Source organism: Heloderma suspectum, chromosome 5, assembly GCF_057233095.1.
Source record: "Heloderma suspectum isolate Gila_16-S chromosome 5, 16-S_ref, whole genome shotgun sequence".
In the NCBI taxonomy this organism is placed as follows: Eukaryota; Metazoa; Chordata; class Lepidosauria; order Squamata; family Helodermatidae; genus Heloderma; species Heloderma suspectum.
Genome location: NC_139462.1, coordinates 220,920,074 through 220,939,709, shown reverse-complemented (window position 1 = coordinate 220,939,709; position 19,636 = coordinate 220,920,074). Strand labels below are relative to the sequence as shown.

At 43.1% G+C, this 19,636-nt stretch overlaps 1 protein-coding gene across 6 annotated transcripts in view; it reads left to right on the top strand.

Annotated features, from left to right (window-relative positions):
- The first annotated feature begins 1,315 nt into the window (after positions 1–1,315).
- Positions 1,316–19,636, top strand: part of GALNT11 (polypeptide N-acetylgalactosaminyltransferase 11) — a 60,302-nt gene continuing 41,981 nt past the window's right edge. For 4 of the 6 annotated variants that reach the window (XR_014792459.1, XM_084859367.1, XM_084859363.1 and 1 more), the window contains exon 1: positions 1,316–1,585. The gene's annotated coding sequence lies outside the window, so the exon portion shown is untranslated. Of the gene's footprint in view, positions 1,586–11,440; positions 11,535–19,636 lie in introns of all 6 variants that reach the window. The other 2 variants (XM_084859364.1, XM_084859366.1) reach the window with 1 other exon arrangement.

The window sequence follows — 19,636 nt, the reverse complement described above, 5'->3', positions numbered from 1 at the left end:
CTACATTGTTTATTACATTTACATTTGTTTAACATTGTTCAATCTCGTAAGTGCTCGAAATGTATTCCATTACATGTCGTTTATGACATTTACAGTTACACTCTCTTCCCAACTGTCCTCACTCCAGCCACACATCTTCTACTCACACTTTCTCTCCCCCTCCCATCAACATTCTGAACAACTGTATACCTACTTTTGGGCCACCTGGTATTTGGAGCAAAGTGTTTCAACTCCTGCCCTCATCAGTAGCTGCGATGTTAAAAATATATATATATATATATATATTTTTAACACCACAGCTCCTGATGAGAGTTGAAGCTGAAACGCTTAGCTCCAAATACATGCTGAAATTACTGTGCTGTTAGCCTATCTTTCTCGTATATTTTAAATTAAGACTGACTGTCGCCATACTGGATCCAGAGGGCTCCTTCACACAGAGCTTTTACCCTTCACGGAGGTCTGCGGGCTCTTTAGACAACGTCGTTAACCTCCAAGGCGTCTCCTGCACTAAATGCCCTTTGTTCCGTTTTTAAACGGATCGCAGATAATGGAGCTATCAAATTACCCCGTTGTGTTTCCTCCGTGAGAAGAGGGAAAGAGGCAAGAAGGTCAATGAAAGCTACTGGAAGACTCGGATAGCGGGGAAAGGAAGCAGGTGAAAAAGGGAGCCGTTGTGATCCTGCATTTAAAACGGACGCAAAAAAGCCCCGTTTTAAATGCAGGATTTTAGGCGGGTGTAGACATGCCTCGGTGGCTTAGTGGTTAAGACGCTGAACTGCAGACTGGAAGGTCGGCAGGTCAGCAGTTCAAGACCCGAGTGCTGCGTGACGGAGTGAGCTCCCGTCTTCAGTCCCAGCTCCTGCCAACCTAGCAGTTCGAAAGCAAGAAATTGCAAGTAGATAAACAGGTACCGCCTCGGCGGGAAAGGTAACAGCGCTCCGTGCACCTCGGTGTCCAGTCATGCCGGCCACATGACCACGGAAGCGTCTTCGGACTGCGCTGGCTCTTCGGCTTAGAAACGGGGATGAGCACCGCACCCTAGAGTCGGACACGACTGGTTGGGGACACCTTTTTAGACATGCCTAGAGCCCCCCTGTCGCCGTGCTGTTGTGCTGCTTTAGCGCTCCGTCTGTCCCTCCTTCTATAGAGATACGCGAGAGAGAGAGAGAGAGAGAGAGAGAGAGAGAGAGAGAGAGAGAGAGAGAGAGAGAGAGAGAGAGAGGGGCAAGCACCTTGACTCTGGTGTCATGGCGACACGCATTACGTGCACGCAGAGGAGGCGTGCGAGCGAGGCGTCACGTGGCCCGTCGCGCCCACTCAGGGGCCGCGGCGATGTGGCTCGCGGCCGGTCGAGTTTTTACACGCTCCCCCTCCCCCAGCCCCGCTTCGCCCTGGACGTTCCGGCGGTTGGTGGCTCGCGCTGCCGGCGCCGCCGCCGCCGCCCCGCGCGCCTCCCTCACGCAGCCGCCGCCGCCGCCGCCGCGTCCGCCTCTTCTTCTTCCTCAGGCGAGGAGGATGAGTCCGCCCCGTGCGGCTCCGGAGCCCCGCCGTCCTCCGGTCGCTTCGTACGAGCGCGACAACGCGGGTGAGTCTGAAGCGCCGGCGGATAACGCCACCCGGGAGGCTCGACCGCAGTTTCGGGGGCGGGGAGAGGATGCGCAGGGCCGGGCCCAGACCACTGGCTGCCTGAGGCGGGGCAGCAGCGCCCCCCCCCCCCGCCCCGGCCAAATCACGCCAAGGTGCCCGGCACTGTCCGCGTTATTTCGGCACCTGAGGAAGACGGCCCCACGGGCGCCTCTCCCTGGGAGTCACAATACAACGGGGACGGATCCGGTCGCTAACCGTGTGGAGCCCTTTCGCGACAGCCCAGATCGCGCTGCCGCATGGCAGGGCGGGCCCTGCGACGGTGCGGCCCCCGCCGCCGAGACGGGTGTCAGGCCTGGCGGAGGGGCGCCTGAGGCAGCCCGCCCACGGGCGACCCGCCGCTGCCGCGTAGCTTCTCTTCCCTTTCTTCCCGTGCCCGCCTCCAGCTTCCCCCGTCAGCGCCACGCTCCTTGCAAACTCAGCCAGCCAGTGAATGGGCGTCTTCCTCTTCTCCTTCTCTGTTTTGATCCCGGCTTCGCTGTTGTTGTTTTTGCCACAACCATTTACACAGCGCTGGCAAGGTACCATAAACCCTTTACCCACGGGCCTGGAATCAAACCGCACTGAACTCTTTGGGACTGACTTCTGAGTACACACCTGTATAGGAGCGTAGTGTAAGTTGTTGTTCAGTCGTGTCCGACTCTTCGTGACCCCATGGACCATAGCACGCCAGGCCTTCCTGTCCTGCGCTCTCTCCCGGAGCGTGCTCAAGTTCATATTCATTGCATCGGTGATGCTGTCTAGCCATCTCATCCTCTGCCATCCCCTTCTCCTTTTGCCTTCAGTCTTTCCCAGCATCAGGGTCTTTTCCAGGGAGTTTTCTCTTCGCATTAGGTGGCCAAAATATTGGAGCTTCAGCTTCATTATCTGTCCTTCCAATGAGCACTCAGGGTTGATTTCCTTTAGGATGGACTGATTTGACCTCCTTGCAGTCCAGGGGACTCGTAAGAGTCTTCTCCAGCACCACAGTTCGAAAGCATCAATTCTTCGGCGCTCAGCCTTCCTTATAGTCCCGCTCTCACAGCCATACGTTACTAGTGGGAAAACCATAGCTTTGATTAGACGGACCTTTGTCGGCAAGGTGATGTCTCTGCTTCTCACTATGCTTTATATTCTCCTATTCTCACCTATTTCAAACCTATTCAAACCTATTCTCACTATAGGTTTGCCATAGCTTTCCTCCCAAGGAGCAAGTGTCTTTTAATTTCATGGCTACAGTCACCGTCTGCGGTGATCTTGGAGCCCAAGAAAATAAAATCTGTCACTGCTTCCATTTCTTCCCCTTCTATATGCCAGGAAGTGATGGGGCCAGATGCCATGATCTTCGTTTTTTTAATGTTGAGTTTCACACCAGCTTTTGCACTCTCCTCTTTCACCCTCAACAAGAGGCTCTTGAGATCCTCTTCACTTTCTGCCATTAGGGTGGTATCGTCTGCATATCGGAGGTTGTTGATAATTCTCCCGGCAATCTTAATTCTGACCTGTGATTCATCCAGCCCAGCATTTCTCATGATGTACTCTGCATATAAGTTAAATAAGCAGGGCGACAATATACAGCTTTGTCGTACTCCTTTCCCAATTTTGAACCAATTGGTTGTTCCATGTCTGGTTCTTACTGTTGCTTCTTGACCCTCGTACAGGTTTCTCAGGAGACAGGTAAGGTGGTCTGGTACTCCCGTCTCTTTCAGAATTTGCCACAGTTTGTTGTGATCCACACAATCAAAGGCTTTAGCATAGTCAATGAAGCAGAAATAGACATTTTTCTGGAATTCTCTTGCTTTCTCCATGATGCAGCGAATGTTGGCAATTTGATCTCTAGTTCCTCTGCCTCTTCGAAACCCCGCTTGTACTTCCGGTAGTTCTCGGTTCACATACTGCTGAAGCCTAGCTTGTAGGATTTTGAGCATCACCTTGCTGGCACGTGAAATGAGCGCAATTGTACGGTAGTTTGAACACTCTTTGGCATTGCCCTTCTTTGGGATTGGAATGTAAACTGACCTTTTCCAGTCTTGTGGCCACTGTTAAGTGTTCCAAATTTGTTGGCATATTGGTAGTGTAAGTACCATAACATAAAATAACCAGTACCAAGAAGAGGAAGAAGAAGAGGCAGACTTTACAGTCTAAATTTTGAAAGGGGTTGGTGGGTAATAAAGAGAGAGGAAGAGAAATCCTTCTACCAGCAGTAACTGTTGTCATTTAAGAGCTACCTCAGGTGAGTAAAATAACAATTTTTTTCAGGCAAGTTCTCTCTCCTCCCTGCCCTTTCCACCTCCATCCCCATGCCTTCCTTCATCCAGCTGCTGCAGTGTTAAGGGGTGTGCACTAGATGCACATTAGGTTCCCCTTTTGTATTCAAGATGGTTAAAAATTGGTATATAGTAGGCTTTTCATTTTGTTCTTTCCTCTCCTTCCTTTATAGGATGCTGGCTATTCCAAATCTAGATTTCACACAAGAAGCTAAAAAGGCACCTTTGAAATGCTTTTTGGTGCTAACGTGCAGTGCAGGTCAGAATATGGAAGAAAAATCAGTTGAACATTGCACCCTGTGTAGGTTTTATGTTCACATTATGAATTGATTTAATGAACAGCTGGTATAAAGCTGCACTCCTAAACACATTTTCTAGGGTGTAAGACCTGTTGAACCCGGTAGGACTTATCTCTGAGTAAGTGCCCCTACTGAATATAGTACGTTCACTGATCATAACATCGAGTGGAAAATGGAATAATCATTCTTAACATGAGCTGTAGAAAAGGAAAAACCAGTGTGAATGGGAAGCAATTACTGTGTACAGGAAAATTAATAGTACAACACACTACCACAATTACAACCACGAAGTTTAGTTCCCTTACTGTGGTCTTTGGTAAGGTCGAGATGAGTGCCAGGAACAAGCTCTATTCATATTTGTTTAAGTTCTGATCAGAATTTCATCCCTGTCTACATAGGAAAGGCACGTAACAGTGATTTTTAAGTATAAGTATCTGAAATAAATTCAAATGTTTTAAAAATTCATGGCAGTCTTTAAAATGTTCTTTACTAGCAAACTCTCTGAGCCTTTGTTAAAATGCTTTTGTATAGCAATAGAGCTAGTCCATGCTTCTTTGCTTTTAGTATCTACAGACAATTATTCATCTGATTGATCCAAATGGTCATATGCAGTACAATCCTATGCATGTCTGCTTAGAAGTAAGCTCCATTGAGATGTACTCCTACAAAGGTGTGAACAACAACCTTACCCATCTTTCTCTTGGGCAAAGTTCAAGCTTAAATCACAGTGAAAAGAATGTTTAAAAACTCCCATAATATTATGTTGTTGTTGTTCAGTCGTTCAGTCGTGTCCGACTCTTCGTGACCCCATGGACCATAGCACGCCAGGCCTTCCTGTCCTGCGCTCTCTCCCGGAGCGTGCTCAAGTTCATATTCATTGCATCCGTGATGCTATCTAGCCATCTCATCCTCTGCCGTCCCCTTCTCCTTTGGCCTTCAGTCTTTCCCAGCATCAGGGTCTTTTCCAGGGAGTTTTCTCTTCGCATTAGGTGGCCAAAATATTGGAGCTTCAGCTTCATTATCTGTCCTTCCAATGAGCACTCAGGGTTGATTTCCTTTAGGATGGACTGATTTGACCTCCTTGCAGTCCAGGGGACTCGTAAGAGTCTTCTTCAGCACCACAGTTCGAAAGCATCAATTCTTCGGCGCTCAGCCTTCCTTATAGTCCAGCTCTCACAGCCATACATTACTACTGGGAAAACCATAGCTTTGATTAGACGGACCTTTGTCGGCAAGGTGATGTCTCTGCTTCTTACTATGCTGTCTAGGTTGGCCATAGCTTTCCTCCCAAGGAGCAAGCGTCTTTTAATTTCATGGCTACAGTCACCGTCTGCGGTGGTCTTGGAGCCCAAGAAAGTAAAATCTGTCACAGCTTCCATTTCTTCCCCTTCTATATGCCAGGAAGTGATGGGGCCAGATGCCATGATCTTAGTTTTTTTAATGTTGAGTTTCAAACCAGCTTTTGCACTCTCCTCTTTCACCCTCAACAAGAGGCTCTTGAGATCCTCTTCGCTTTCTGCCATTAGGGTGGTATCGGCTGCATATCGGAGGTTGTTGATAATTCTCCCAGCAATCTTAATTCCGACCTCTGATTCATCCAACCCGGCATTTCTCATGATGTACTCTGCATATAAGTTAAATAAGCAGGGTGACAATATGCAGCCTTGTCGTACTCCTTTCCCAATTTTGAACCAATTGGTTGTTCCATGTCTGGTTCTTACTGTTGCTTCTTGACCCTCGTACAGGTTTCTCAGGAGACAGGTAAGGTGGTCTGGTACTCCCTTCACTTTCAGAATTTGCCACAGTTTGTTGTGATCCACACAATCAAAGGCTTTAGCGTAGTCAATGAAGCAGAAATAGACATTTTTCTGGAATTCTCTTGCTTTCTCCATGATGCAGCGAATGTTGGCGATTTGATCTCTAGTTCCTCTGCCTCTTCTAAACCCCGCTTGTACTTCCGGTAGTTCTTGGTTCGCATACTGCTGAAGCCTAGCTTGTAGGATTTTGAGCATCACCTTGCTGGCATGTGAAATGAGCACTTCACGTAAGGATTTACTCAGTAGGATGATCCCTTTTCTCAAGTGTGTGGGTGAGTGTGATTTGCCTTAAAACCTTCCATGTTGTGTTTTGCAGAGTTTTATTCTGTTGCTTTTCTTGTTGAAGACATATGTGATCCCACTGGTGGGTGGGTGGCAGGCCTTGGGGGAGGTGGAGACATAAGGCTCTCAGCACTTAGGGGTTCACTCTTTTCTAGTTATTGAGCCTTGCAGCCTTGGACCCATTGTTGTGCTCCCGTATCTGCTGTTATGCTAAGAGGTATAAATTGTGGAGGAGACTTGTGTTGATGAAGTGGTTAAAAAGGGGATTGTTGTACGTGTGAATAATTTGCAGGCATTTTCACTGATTATAACTTCTGATGAGAAGGTTTCAGTGGTCTTTATCTGGCAAGATCTTAACATTCTACCTTTTAAATGTGATTTTTTACACACACACACACACACACACACACGCATGCAAATTACCAAACAGATTGGAGCATCACCCTTCCTTGACTCTCTCTTCATTTCCATCAGCTTGAGAAAGATATAGAAGTGGAGAAGTCCATTCTCTCCCAAGGAACTGTTGATGGAACAATTCTGAGTAGCGGTGAGGGTGGGATGAGAAAGGTGTAGTTCTTAAGTTATTTGAAGGCTGCTGTATGCACAGGCTTAAGTTAAGACTGATCTTCAAGTATGCAGCAATCCTAAAACTTTGTTGATTGCCTTTCTATTATCTTTAAGAGTTTTTCCTCTTTCAAATGTTGGAGGAGCAGAAAGCTTGTGCTTTCCTGTCTTTCTCTCAGTGGCAATGATGAAATATGACAATGTTACAGTGAGCCAATATGTATTTCAAAACAACTCTACTGATGTGCTTGAATTAGATCTGGAGTGTTGCTCTGGCTTTTTGTGTGTGGAGCTAAACAGAAAATGAAGGTGAGCTGCACTTCTCTGTAATAAGATGGTTCCCAGTTTAGCAGCCTAAAGAATGATACATTGTCAAGCACTCATCCATTTCAACAGGGCAATTCTCTTCCACTAAAGTTGTTGGAGCATGTTTAGTTTTGTGTTGCTACATACTAGTTCAGTTTTACACTTAGACATATATGTATTTCAATGATGTGTACATATTCTCACATACTTGCTAGGGATAATAATCTGAAAAATATTAATCCAATCTGTGATGTTAGGTAAGTATTCTTAGTTAACGCAATAGAAAAAGATATCGTTGATAAAATATTAGCAATGGCAAAAGTAGGATGATTTGCATGTATTACAGGGTTGTTTCCCATAAGTGTATCTGTTTCACATAAAGATAACTGTAGAACTTCCTTTAACTTGTTGTTTCTTCATATGCATTTGTTCCCTATATTTAGCTTTCAGGACACTAGGCATGTTAGTAAGTACAGCCTAGTTTTGCAAAGTCTTCCTAGCTAGTTCTCATTACTAGTTCTATTAATTACTTCTGTTACTAGTTCTAACAATTGGAAAATTATTCAAGAAATCATAAAATTATTACGAATTAGCTAAGGACTTGTTAGACTCAGAAGTATAGTCTGCTTTATATATCTTCAATATATAGCATTGCTTTGTTTTTCAAGCTATTTCTTGATGGCTGTTCATCTAAATTCGGTTTTTGTTTTTAAGATGAGAATTTTAGAATTCTAACAAGCATCCACGGGTTTTATAAAAAACTGTTTAGAATTCAGTTGGATATTCTGGCCTGGGTAAGAGTCTTGTAACATGTTGGAACCCTCATTTTTTTGGAAACCTTTATGGCTGTTGTTATTTTAAGGCTAAGGAAAGGAGGCTGTTTTCCCCTTCCAAAATAGCCTACAGTTTTTAACGGATCCTACACACACTTGGAAATAAGATCCAGTAAGGCCTGTACTTCAGACAAAACACTTCTACATGTATATCATCGGGTTGTTCTATGCATCGGTTCACTTCAGCTTTGTTTCTTATACAAATTGTAGCTTTCTGTGTCATATTTTTAGTATGAACCCTTACTATACCAGCTAAAAACATGTTTGCCACGTCAAAATAAATGTGCAGTAGGGGCACATGCCACAGGGTATGGGTCTTCATGATCGCATGTCATGCACAGTGTACTCATATGGCAAAACATATTTTCTCATAGTAGTGTGAAGTGACGCCCACAGAAGAACTGCTAAATTATAATGACCGTGATTAACATCTTGTGTATTTAGCACTGACCCTCAAATACTGAATGCTTAATACTAAAATTTCAAAAGCATCTATGAAATCCATTAACTTTGTATATACTTGAGCTGCTCAGCCCTTTCAGTCACTTTGTAATCAGATTGTACCATATTACAGCTATTTTGGATATAGAGCTTTGATTTTTATTAGTTAGTAATGAGCTCTTTTTCTATTTGATTGCACCAGGGAAAAATGTTGAGATAATGTTTTCCTCAAACATCCACAAATATTTATCCTCATGTCTGAAAAATTGGTGAATGTTTCAGGAAAATTATAACCAGTTAAAACTTTGTGGGGTGAAGTGATGGCTAGAATAGAAAATACAGTGTTTTCCTCACAGTCAGAACTGGCATTCTTTTGCAGTTCTTTTTTGAAAGACAGCTCTCTGCCTTATCCGATTTTTGCTCTCAGAAAATGTTGGGGTGAGATATTTCACACAAATGGTAATTTTGTTTTGCAAAAACTTGAGTTGGACGGTGCAAGGAAAGTTGGGTGGATGACAGGGAACAGACTGGATGGTGTGTATCCACAGAACTTGGCTTCCTAAGAATTTCAGTCTTCATTTGAAGATTCTAACCCTTGAGGATGTGAAGGTAGACCAGAAAACATTTGACAGGAATTTTTGTGTTGTGATGAATGTAGAGGTCACGGGTTTACAGCGCTGCATTACTATGGAGAAGGACAAAAACCTATTAGAAGCCAAAGTAATGAAGCAAGATAGAAAAGTACAAGTTGGAGGAACCACATGTGGGGGATGGAGAAATGCTTCAAAAAGTCTGCCACATACTGTACTACTGTTGAGTTCATCTAGTCCTGACCCTCAGCAGTCTAGTATGATACTGCTATTACTCTGTAGCACTGACCGTTGAAGTTTGTGGGTTAGATGAACTGCTTACATATCTGTACAGTGCAGAGTAGAGGAATATATTTACTTCCCTCCCTCCCTGCGGTGTTTCGGAAAGTTTGGGTGGTACATTGGGGTCATAGGAAGTGTGCCTCGTGTCACTCAACTTCAGACCTTAAAGTTATTCCTTCTTTCAGGGTATGTCAACTATGTAAGGACTCTGCCCCTTTCACAGCTTATTGGAACTATGATTCATAGGATGGACAAAGTTCTTTTAATCTGAGCTAATCAATCTCCTCAGACTCTTATCTTCAAAGTGGTCAGAACCCTTCAAAGTTTATTGTGTTGACTTGGGGGAGAGATTAGGGTTGAGGAAAACACATTCCCCAACTGCAGCTCCCTCCAGGTTATCTAAAGCTCTGAGGGACTCAAATCATGTCAATCCCCCTGCCTCCCCATGACATCCTCAGTATTCCTTGCCTCATGAAAGGCAATGAATATGCTAAGTCCTCATCAGGGTATTTGGAATGTTTAAATAATAATTTTCCTCTAAAATTTGCAAACATTTATCTTTTTAGATACCTGGTGAATATCCTGATTATGCAGAAGCTCTTACTTTGTCTCTTGTCCCATTTAGCTGCTCAGCTGATAGGCACAGGAACACAAAGTACGGTATTAGAAGGAATGATTATGCAAATTTGTTAAATTGGAATAATTTACACAGTTCACATGATACAGCTTCTGTTGGCACAGAGCTTGGCACATTTTTTTTCTTTTGTGCAAAGTATACACAGTCCAAACTACAAGCCATAAAAGCTATTGGATACAGAAGTATTTCCTGTTCAATAGTAAGCTTGTCCAAGGCTCTCTTGCGTGTCTACCGCAGTGTTTTGGGCTGTGTTTTCAATGATGACTACCAGTGTTCTCAAACTTCTCTTGCAACTCTTGAGTGCTAGAAATTTTAAAAATAGAAATTCAGTCTCTCAAAAAACGAAATCATTGTGCCAGAGTAGCTTTCGTGCAGGGTGAGTGTGAAAACTCATTTGACTAGAACAGCAATGACTATAATATTAAATACCGTCTGTTCAGAGGGGGAAAGTTAAAAATTCCTCTGGATTTTCACCCACTTAGGCGAAATGGCAATGGTCATTTTGCATTGTACTGCCAGTGCTTTTGAATGTTACCTTGCTGCCTATCTTACAGGATGAGTCAGTTTTGAACGAGCCTGAGAGTTTGGATTTCAGATATCAGATGGCAGGGTATGGTACCTGATAATATAAGTGCGGAGTTGGACGGAGATGCCTGAAGCTGCATTGTTTTTTAAATAGTGTGGTCTAACTGATATGGTCTAAGCACGCCAAAAACATGGTTTTCCTCTTCCAGATTTTTCTTGAGCAGCTTAGAGGAGGGAGGAGATATTAGGGAGCTCTAAGTCTACCTGGATAAAAAAGTTCAAATGTAGCATTAGAGCAATTTAGCAGGTAGGGGGCTGTTCGCATGGCACAACAGTTCACTGTGAGTTTTTAATTCATGGTGAGGATGCAGTGCGTATGGCTACCATTTTGCATATTCAGCTTCCACTCGAAGGTCGTGTCATGTGAACCTGGCGAGTGTGGGTTATGCGAAGGTTAAAGAACCCTCATGTAACCCACAGTTTGCTTTAGGCTTTGCATGACTTGATGCCTGCTGGCACTACAGCTCATCATGGGTTAAATTACCCATGGCAAGCCATGATGTGTCATCAGAATCCAGTCAGGAAGTGTGCTAGATCTGCAAATATTTTACAAGGTGTAGTTGTGTTTTGTAAAGGAGACTTCAAAGCAGAAAATGTTGAAACTGGAACAAAATAGGGAGAAGTGGAAGGAAGTGCATCAATTTTGCAGAGATCAGCATTAACTCTTGGATTCTTGTTTTGACTAGCTTGCTTACAACCATCTCCTATGTCAGTAGTGATATGTCATACCCTAGCAATTTGTAGAATTAAAACGCACAACCAAAGAGTTGTTATATACTTTTCCCAAAGTACCATGCAAATTAGTTATGCTTAGAAGTCCTTGGATCTGCTATTAACATGCTATCCTCTGTCAGGTTTGCTGCTGCTATTTAACATTTGTGTGTTAAATTACAAGTTTCCTATGTTGTTCACAGAGAAGGAAGACAGCATTGGATTATACTGTAACTACAACAGAATGCTTTTACCACATAAGCTTGTTCTCCTTAGCTATTGTGCACTTTGAGAAAGGTCAGTACTTGTTTTGTTAATTCATTACTCAGCCTATCTTAACATTAACCAGCTAAGATGTATGTATGTGCAATGTTCTTTTGCAGCTCACTTTACAAGTGTTGTGATGTAATTTGCAGAGAAACTCAGTAAAAAGCCTAAGGGCGCAATCCTATGGCCACTAACTAGAGCCCGTGTGGTGTAGTGGCAAGAGTGTTGGACTGGGACTTGGGAGATCCGGGTTCTAGTCCCCACTCGGCCATGGAAGCTCACTGGGTGACTTTGGGCCAGTCACACACTCTCAGCCCAACCCACCTCACAGGGTTGTTGTTGTGAGGATAAAATGGAGAGGAGGAGGATAATGTAAGCCGCCTTGGGTTCCTTGCAAGAGGAAAAAAGGCGGGGTATAAATGCAATAAATAAATAAATAAATAGTTTCTAGACAGCCATAGGATAGGTTGCGCTGATGTTGGTTCCCTGAGAACCGACCTTCTTATCCTTCCGCGCTGCCTCGTAGGCAGCGTGGAATGGCCCTGCACTCCATGCTTAGAAGAGGAGCACAGAGCGGTCAAAATGGGGCATTCCTGTGGGCTGCTGGGGCAGGGAAGTTGGAAATCCGGTACAACACATCCAGTGTGTTGTCTGGCTGCCGTTTCCCACCCTCTGCCTTCCCGCGGTTGGACAGCCGAAATTGACTGTCTAGCCACAAATGCAGGGTGGCTGAAGCGCAGATCCCCTTCGCGCTTCTCCAGCCCTGCATGGGATAGGCGGTTGCCTCCGAGTTCGGAGGCAGCCACCTGTCCCGGTAGGATTGCTCCCTTAATTTTTTAAAACAAAATCATTGGACTCCTTTCTTCTTTGAAGTTAACCTTACAGTCTCTTGCTATAATACAATGCTGCTGATGGAGACAGATGACTAGCAACTGATAACTGAGATCTTAACCCTTTTCTGTTTAACATAGGAACTAAATCACAGCATGATATATTTGTAAAATAGCAGTACTTTAAGGTAGGAGAGAGAAAACTTTCATAAAAGCAGCTTGTGTTGCATGTTAGAGAATAACCTTTGTGCAGGTGTTTGACTAAGAGCATGTTAGTTTGTTGAAAAAAGGATATTTATGAGCATTCGAAGGGGAAATGTTTGTCTTGTGTATATTTGGCAGATATGTGTATATAGTCTGGATACATAAAGTGATTCTCAATAGGCTGAACCTTTCTAGCATGTCACTATTGGAATTTTCATACTGTGTCGCACAATTCTATCCATGCTTACTTGGAAGTAGGGTCCTCTGTTCAGTGGGGCTTACTCCTGTGTAGATGTGCACAGGAATTCACCCTTAATCTCTTAATTTTATATGCTACTTTCCCTGTGCCTTAACCAGTTTACATAAAGCACAGTAAAACTACTTAATCCTACTTAAAACTGCAGTGACCCCCTTAAAATTTTTTTAACAGCCTATAAATGAATCATGGCAGAGAAATGCCATAGTCCTCAAATCATTATCCAAAATTCTGCAACTAGGAAGTGCAATGAGGATAGGGAGACATTTTTCTCTGTCTCTCAAAATACTAGAACCTGTGGTCATCCCATGAAGCTGATTGGTGGGAGATTCAGGACAGATAAAGGAAGTCCTTCTTCACACAGCGCATAGTTAAACTATGGAATTTGCTACCGCAAGATGTAGTGATGGCCACCAATTTGGATGGCTTTAAAAGGGCATTGGCCTCTTCCTCCAGGAATTTCTCTATCAATGGCTACTAGTCTTGATGACTGTGTGCTACCTCCAGTACCAGAGGCAGTGAACCTATGTACACCACTTGCTGGGGAACATGAGTAGGAGGGGGCTGTGTGCTCTTGTCCTACTTGTGGGTTCCTGGTCGACAGCTGGTTGTCCACAGTGTGAACAGAATGCTGGACTAGATGGACCCTTGGTCTGATCCAGGAGGGCTCTTCTTATATTCTTATGTTCTAAGCCTGCATGTCCATGATAAGCAGAATTAATCATGCAAACAAATTGCATGTATTTTAATTGCTTCTGATTCAGCATCTGCAACAGAAATAACAGCCACATCAGGTCTGTGCTGACTAAGGTATGATGGATAGTACTGTTGGCTGACTAATGCATTGATGTTATAAGAGAGATGAGGTCCATGGGATGTTGGCAGGCAAGGTAGTTGGAGCAAATTTCCATAAGGAGGGGGAGGAAACTCTGAAGAGGAGCTGAAAGCTCTTCTAGTTAAAGTCCCTTAGGGAGCAATCTTTTGGGGATAGTCAGCCACCTCCGAACTTGGGGGCAACCGACTATCCAATGCAGGGTGGGCGGACCATGGAGGGGATCTTCTCCTCTGCGCTTTGGCTGCCCTGCATTTGTGGCTAGACGGCCTATTTCGGCTGTCTAGCCGGAAGCAGCTTGGAGTTGGGGGGAGAGGCTGGATGGTGCATAGGAAGCGTCATACTGGTGCTTCCACCATCCCCTTCCCACCCCCAGGAATGCCCCCTTTTCCCCCGCTCTGTGCTGCTCTTCTGAGTGCGGAGTTGGGGACGAACTGTGCCACCTATGAGGGGGGGGTGGGGACTTGGTTTTCTGGGAAGCGACCTTGGAACACTGGCTGAAACTGAAAAATCCTATGGTCTTCTAGCTGCTGTCTAGCGGCCATCAGATTGTGCCCTTAGGGTGAAATCCTATGCATGTTTAGACAGAAAAAAGTCCTATTACTCCCAGGATTCCCCAGCCAGCCATGTAAGACTTTTGTAGGACTTCTTTATCTGTAAACATGCATAGGATTGTGCCTTTATTCCAAACCTAGACCACAATCTGAAGAGCTACTTTGGACTAGTCTAAGGGCTAGCCTGCACCCAGTTGGATTTTTATCTTTGAATGACAGATTCCCATCACAAGCTGCTTTTAAGCAACTCCCATCAAGGTGGAACTTAAAATTAATGTTTTAATAGTTCTGTTTGTTATTGCTGTGCTTTTGTTTTGTTGATGTTCTTCATTTTGTTTGTCATGTTTTTGTTTGTAAGTTGCCTTGAGTTTTTATCATAAAAATGTGTGTTATAGATGCCACTTAAAGAAGTAAAACAGACACAGGGATGCTGTCAAAAACAGAAGCTCCATGTTTTCCCTGTTTATATAACTGGGGGAAGTGCCAGATGACTGGAGGAGGGCTAACGTTGTCTCTATCTTCAAAACGGGTAAAAAGGAGGAACCTGGGAACTACAGACCAGTCAGTCTGACATCAATCCCTGGGAAAATTCTGGAGCATATCATAAAGCAATCCATCTGGAAGCACCTTGACAACAATGCAGTGATTACTCGAAGCCAACATGGATTTGTCAAAAACAAATCCTGCTGGACAAATCTGATCTCATTTTTTGATCAGGTCACCTCCCTTGTAGACTGTGGGAATGCTGTAGACATCATATACCTCGACTTCAGCAAAGCTTTCGACAAAGTGCCCCATGATCTCCTGATGAGCAAACTAGCTCAAAGTGGGCTAGATGAAACAACGATCCGGTGGATCCACAATTGGCTACAGAATCGGACTCAAAGAGTGCTTATCAATGGGACCTTCTCAAACTGGGGAGAGGTAACGAGTGGGGTACCGCAGGGCTCAGTCCTGGGCCCAGTGCTCTTCAACATTTGTATTAATGACTTGGAGGAGGAGGTGCAGGGAATGCTGATCAAATTTGCAGATGACACAAAATTGGGCAGGATAGCTAATACTTTGGAAGACAGAAACAAAATTCAAAGTGATCTGGATAGACTGGAGCGCTGGGCAGAAAACAACAGAATGACATTGAATAGGGATAAATGCCAAGTTCTGCACCTAGGAAAAAGAAACCAAATGCACAATTACAAGATGGGGGATACGTGGCTCAACCACACTACAAGCGAGAAGGATCTTGGAATTGTTGTCGATCACAAGCTGAATATGAGCCAACAATGTGATGTGGCTGCAAAAAAGGCAGATGCTCTTTTGGGCTGCATTAATAGAAGCATAGCTTCCAAATCCCGGGAAGTCCTAGTTCCCCTCTACTCAGCACTGGTTAGGCCTCATCTGGAGTACTGTGTCCAGTTCTGGGCACCATACTTTAAGAGGGATGCAGACAAACTGGAGAGGGTTCAGAGGAGGGCAACAGAGATGATCAGGGGACTGGAAACAAAGCCCTATGAAGAGAGACTGAAAGAACTGGGCATGTTTAGCCTCGAGAAGAGAAGGCTGAGGGGAGATATGATAGCACTCTTCAAGTACTTGAAAGGTTGTCACAGAGAAGAAGGCCAGGATCTCTTCTTGATCATCCCAGAGTGCAGGACACGGAATAATGGGCTCAAGTTACAGGAAGCCAGATTCCGGCTGAACATCAGGAAAAACTTCGTGACTGTAAGAGCAATACAACAATGGAACCAATTACCTAGGGAGGTGGTGGGCTCTCCCACACTGGAGGCCTTCAAGACGAGGCTGGACAGCCATTTGTCAGGGATGCTCTGACTTGGATTCCTGCATTGAGCAAGGGGTTGGACTCGATGGCCTTGTAGGCTCCTTCCAACCCTACTATTCTATGATTCTATATGATTCTATGAACTTGTAGCAGATTTATCCCATGTCCTAACGTGTTATGTGCCCCCTCCCAACTCCACATCTTTGGTTGCTGCTGGCGAGAACAGGGGATTGTATGTGAGCCCCTGCCAAAGGAAGTGAGGCGGGTGGCTACTAGGAGGAGGGTCTTTTCTGCTGTGGCACCCCAACTGTGGAATGAACTCCCTAGTGAGGTTTGCCTGGCACCTACATTGTATTCCTTCCAGTGTCAGGTGAAGACCTTTTTATTTTCCCAGGCATTTTAGCTTTCTGGTCTTTTAGCTTTGTTGTTTTAAATCTGTATTTTAAATCTCTGCATTGCTGCTAGGTTTTATTCTGGTTATATTGTGGTTTTAATGAATATTTTATATTGTTTTACTGTGTGCTTTTTGGTTTTAATTTTTGTGAACCGCCCGGAGAGCTTTGGCTATTGGGCAGTATAGAAATAAATAAATAAAATAATTATTTATGTATATTTATTACATTTATATCCCTCTTTTCTTCTAAAAAGCTGAAGGTGGTATATGTAGTTACCCCCACATTTTATCCTCACAACAACTTTGTGAGTTAGGTTAGGTTGAAAAATAGTGACTCACCCCGTGAACGTCATGGCTGAGTGGCAATTTGAAGCTGGGTCTCTGCAGTCCTAGTCCACCGCTATAATCACAGCACCACGCACTGCAATGTGGTGATGTCAAGATACAGGGTGGGTTTTGGCCCCTACAATGAATGGTTTCACTTGTTACGGACCATGGGGGAGCCGGAAGTAATATTGACTTGCTCTTTCTGTCTCTGCTTACTTGCAATTTTTGAAGCAAAACGTATCCTTCTGCCAATTTGCAGCTAATCACTTAACTGTAGATGTGGAGGGATGCTTTGTAAACCTCAATCAAAATGAGGTGAGAGAAGAAAATGCAAACATACACCTAATAAGAACTATGTTTTCTCTATTCCAGCTAGGATTTTTGTCAATTGAGATGTGTAATCCATTTGTATGTGTGTTTTCTAATTATGAAGTGGGCTGTTCCATTAATCTGTTCTATATAATACGTTACTATGGGTTACATTTCCCCTTTCTTCCTAATGCTTACAGTTGCTTTTTGCATCAAAATGTCAGTTGTTGCACATTTGCTAAAGCAATGGTACTCCATGGTATTCATTTGCTTTTCTATTAAAAGGGTATAGGTTTTTTTAGAAAAGATGTATGAGACACTGAAATTCAAAACCCAGAGTTTTCATTTTAAAAAGGATGTCTATAACTAAGAACCTGGGGAGATTGAAGAGAGCAGTATTTCTGTGAACACAGCACACTCTTCTGAATTCTAGCATGGAAATAATTTTTATAAGTAATATTTTATAACTATGTATTCCCAGTCCAGTTTTTTAAAAAAATACTTTTTATTTATTTTGTCTTTATAAATGAAATAAACAATACCAACAACCTGATCAATAACTACAGTTTCCCAACAATACAATATTCTTATGAGGACACAACAATAACAAAAAGAAAAAGAAAGAAAAAGGAAAGGAAAGGAAAGGGGAAAAAAGGAAAGAAAAAGGAATTTTTCCTTTTCCCTCTCCTTCCCTCTCCTCTTTTAAAGGGTTAAATTTAAACTCCAGTACCCACGGGCTTCAGTTGTTACTCTATTTTTAAACTATACCTATATCACTAGCAATATTACAATTGTAATAATCAACCTTACATTTCAATATCATATCCTCATCCTTATAACAAGAAAGCAGGCTTACAATTCATTCCCAGTAACCATATATTGCCCTTAAGTTAAAATATAATAGTAATAATAAAGCGTAACAATTCAACCAACCAAAAATCTTACTGAGTAATCTTATAGTAATGATAATAATAATAGTGATAAAAAGATGAAATTATAATGTTACATAATAATAAAGCTTGAAAACAACCATACAACAACAATCAGTGATATATTTTATCCTAGATATATAAATGAGTGTGCACAATACACCCTCAAACAATATATTTAAATACAGCATATCATATCGATTTTGGAAAAAGAGAATTTATAGAGAGAAAAAAAAGAAGAAAAATGAAAGAAAGTAAACGAATATATGTATAATCTGTTACCTTCTGGCCTAGCCTGAATCATGTAGATTAAACATAAACAGTTAACAAAGCTTATTTAAAAATTCCAGTTCATGGGGCTGGAACAGAAATCTCACGTATTTTTATGTTCAGCTATGCCTCCGCCATTTCATAATTTCGGAACTTCTTTGTCTGACCTTCAGAAACAATGCAAAATGTAGCAGGATATTTTAAGTAATATTGTAAGTTCATTTGTTTTGCCATATTCTTCACCTTGATGAATTGCCTTTTTTTATTCGCCACCTCTTTGATGTAATCTGGAAACAACATAACTTTATCTTGTTTCCAAAAAAGACTTCCACCCTCTCTTGCCAAATGCAGGATATAATTCTTTATGGAGACTCTTGCAAATTGGACTATAATCGTATGGTCAGTCCCTTTAGCATTTGGCACACAAAATGCCTGCTCAATATCAAGTAAATAATCTTGATCTCATGTATCTCATGTAAAAGCTTGTCCACAGAAGTAGGCAAATTTATATCAGTAGGCAGATTTTTAATCCCAATAATACGTACATTGGATCGGCGCATGAAGGCCTCCAGTTGGGAAATTCTGGGAGAGAGATTTTTGAAAACAGCTTGTGTCGTAATTTCATTCATTGTGAGCCCATCTTGTAGCTCATTAACTTTCGTCTCTGTTTTTTGCCAGGAAGCTTTAATTAAATCCACAGCTCCTTACAGGGCGGTGATGGAACTTTAGATTAAATCCAACCTCTTGGCTTTCTCCGCAAATTGCAAAGTTAACGTTTTTATCAAAGAAAATAATTCCCCTATATCTTCTGTTCTCGGAGCTTTTGGCAAAGGAGGTATAGGAGGAGTGGGCGGTGATGCAATCCCCTTCTTTCTCCTCGGTGTAGCCATGTTTCTCTTCAAACAAATCTTGCAGGTCCTCAAATATTCTCAAATGTTGTTGATATTGTTAAATCATCCCTCAGGTGTTGTTGATATTTCTTAATCCATGTATTACAATGGAACACGTCAGCCCTGGTTTCTCCTATTAAATAGGAATTTCAGCACAGCTTTTTGTGATGGTTGAACTCTGGGAAGATAATCCTGGAATCCAGCCCCCCCCCACTGCCTCGTGGGGAGTACTTTTCTCCAAGATGTTATCCAGATGCTGCCTTGCCTCCCTTTTAATTCCAGGGGGGAGATGAAAAGGTTTTTCAACCTTTTAAAAAGCTGTCTGAGATAGCATCCCGCAGAGACTCAGCGGGATGCTGCGAGGGCGACATTGGTTCCAACTGGAAGTCCATATTCCCAGTCCAGTTTTGTCAGTCTCCTTCACATCATAAACTCACTGAAGATAATGGAATTATTAATGCAAAAGTAAATGGTGGTGATAGATCTACTTGTCAGAATGGCACTGCTTGGTGCAGGAAGCAGAAGGAAACATGATAGTAAGAGGTGATGCTTGAGCCATC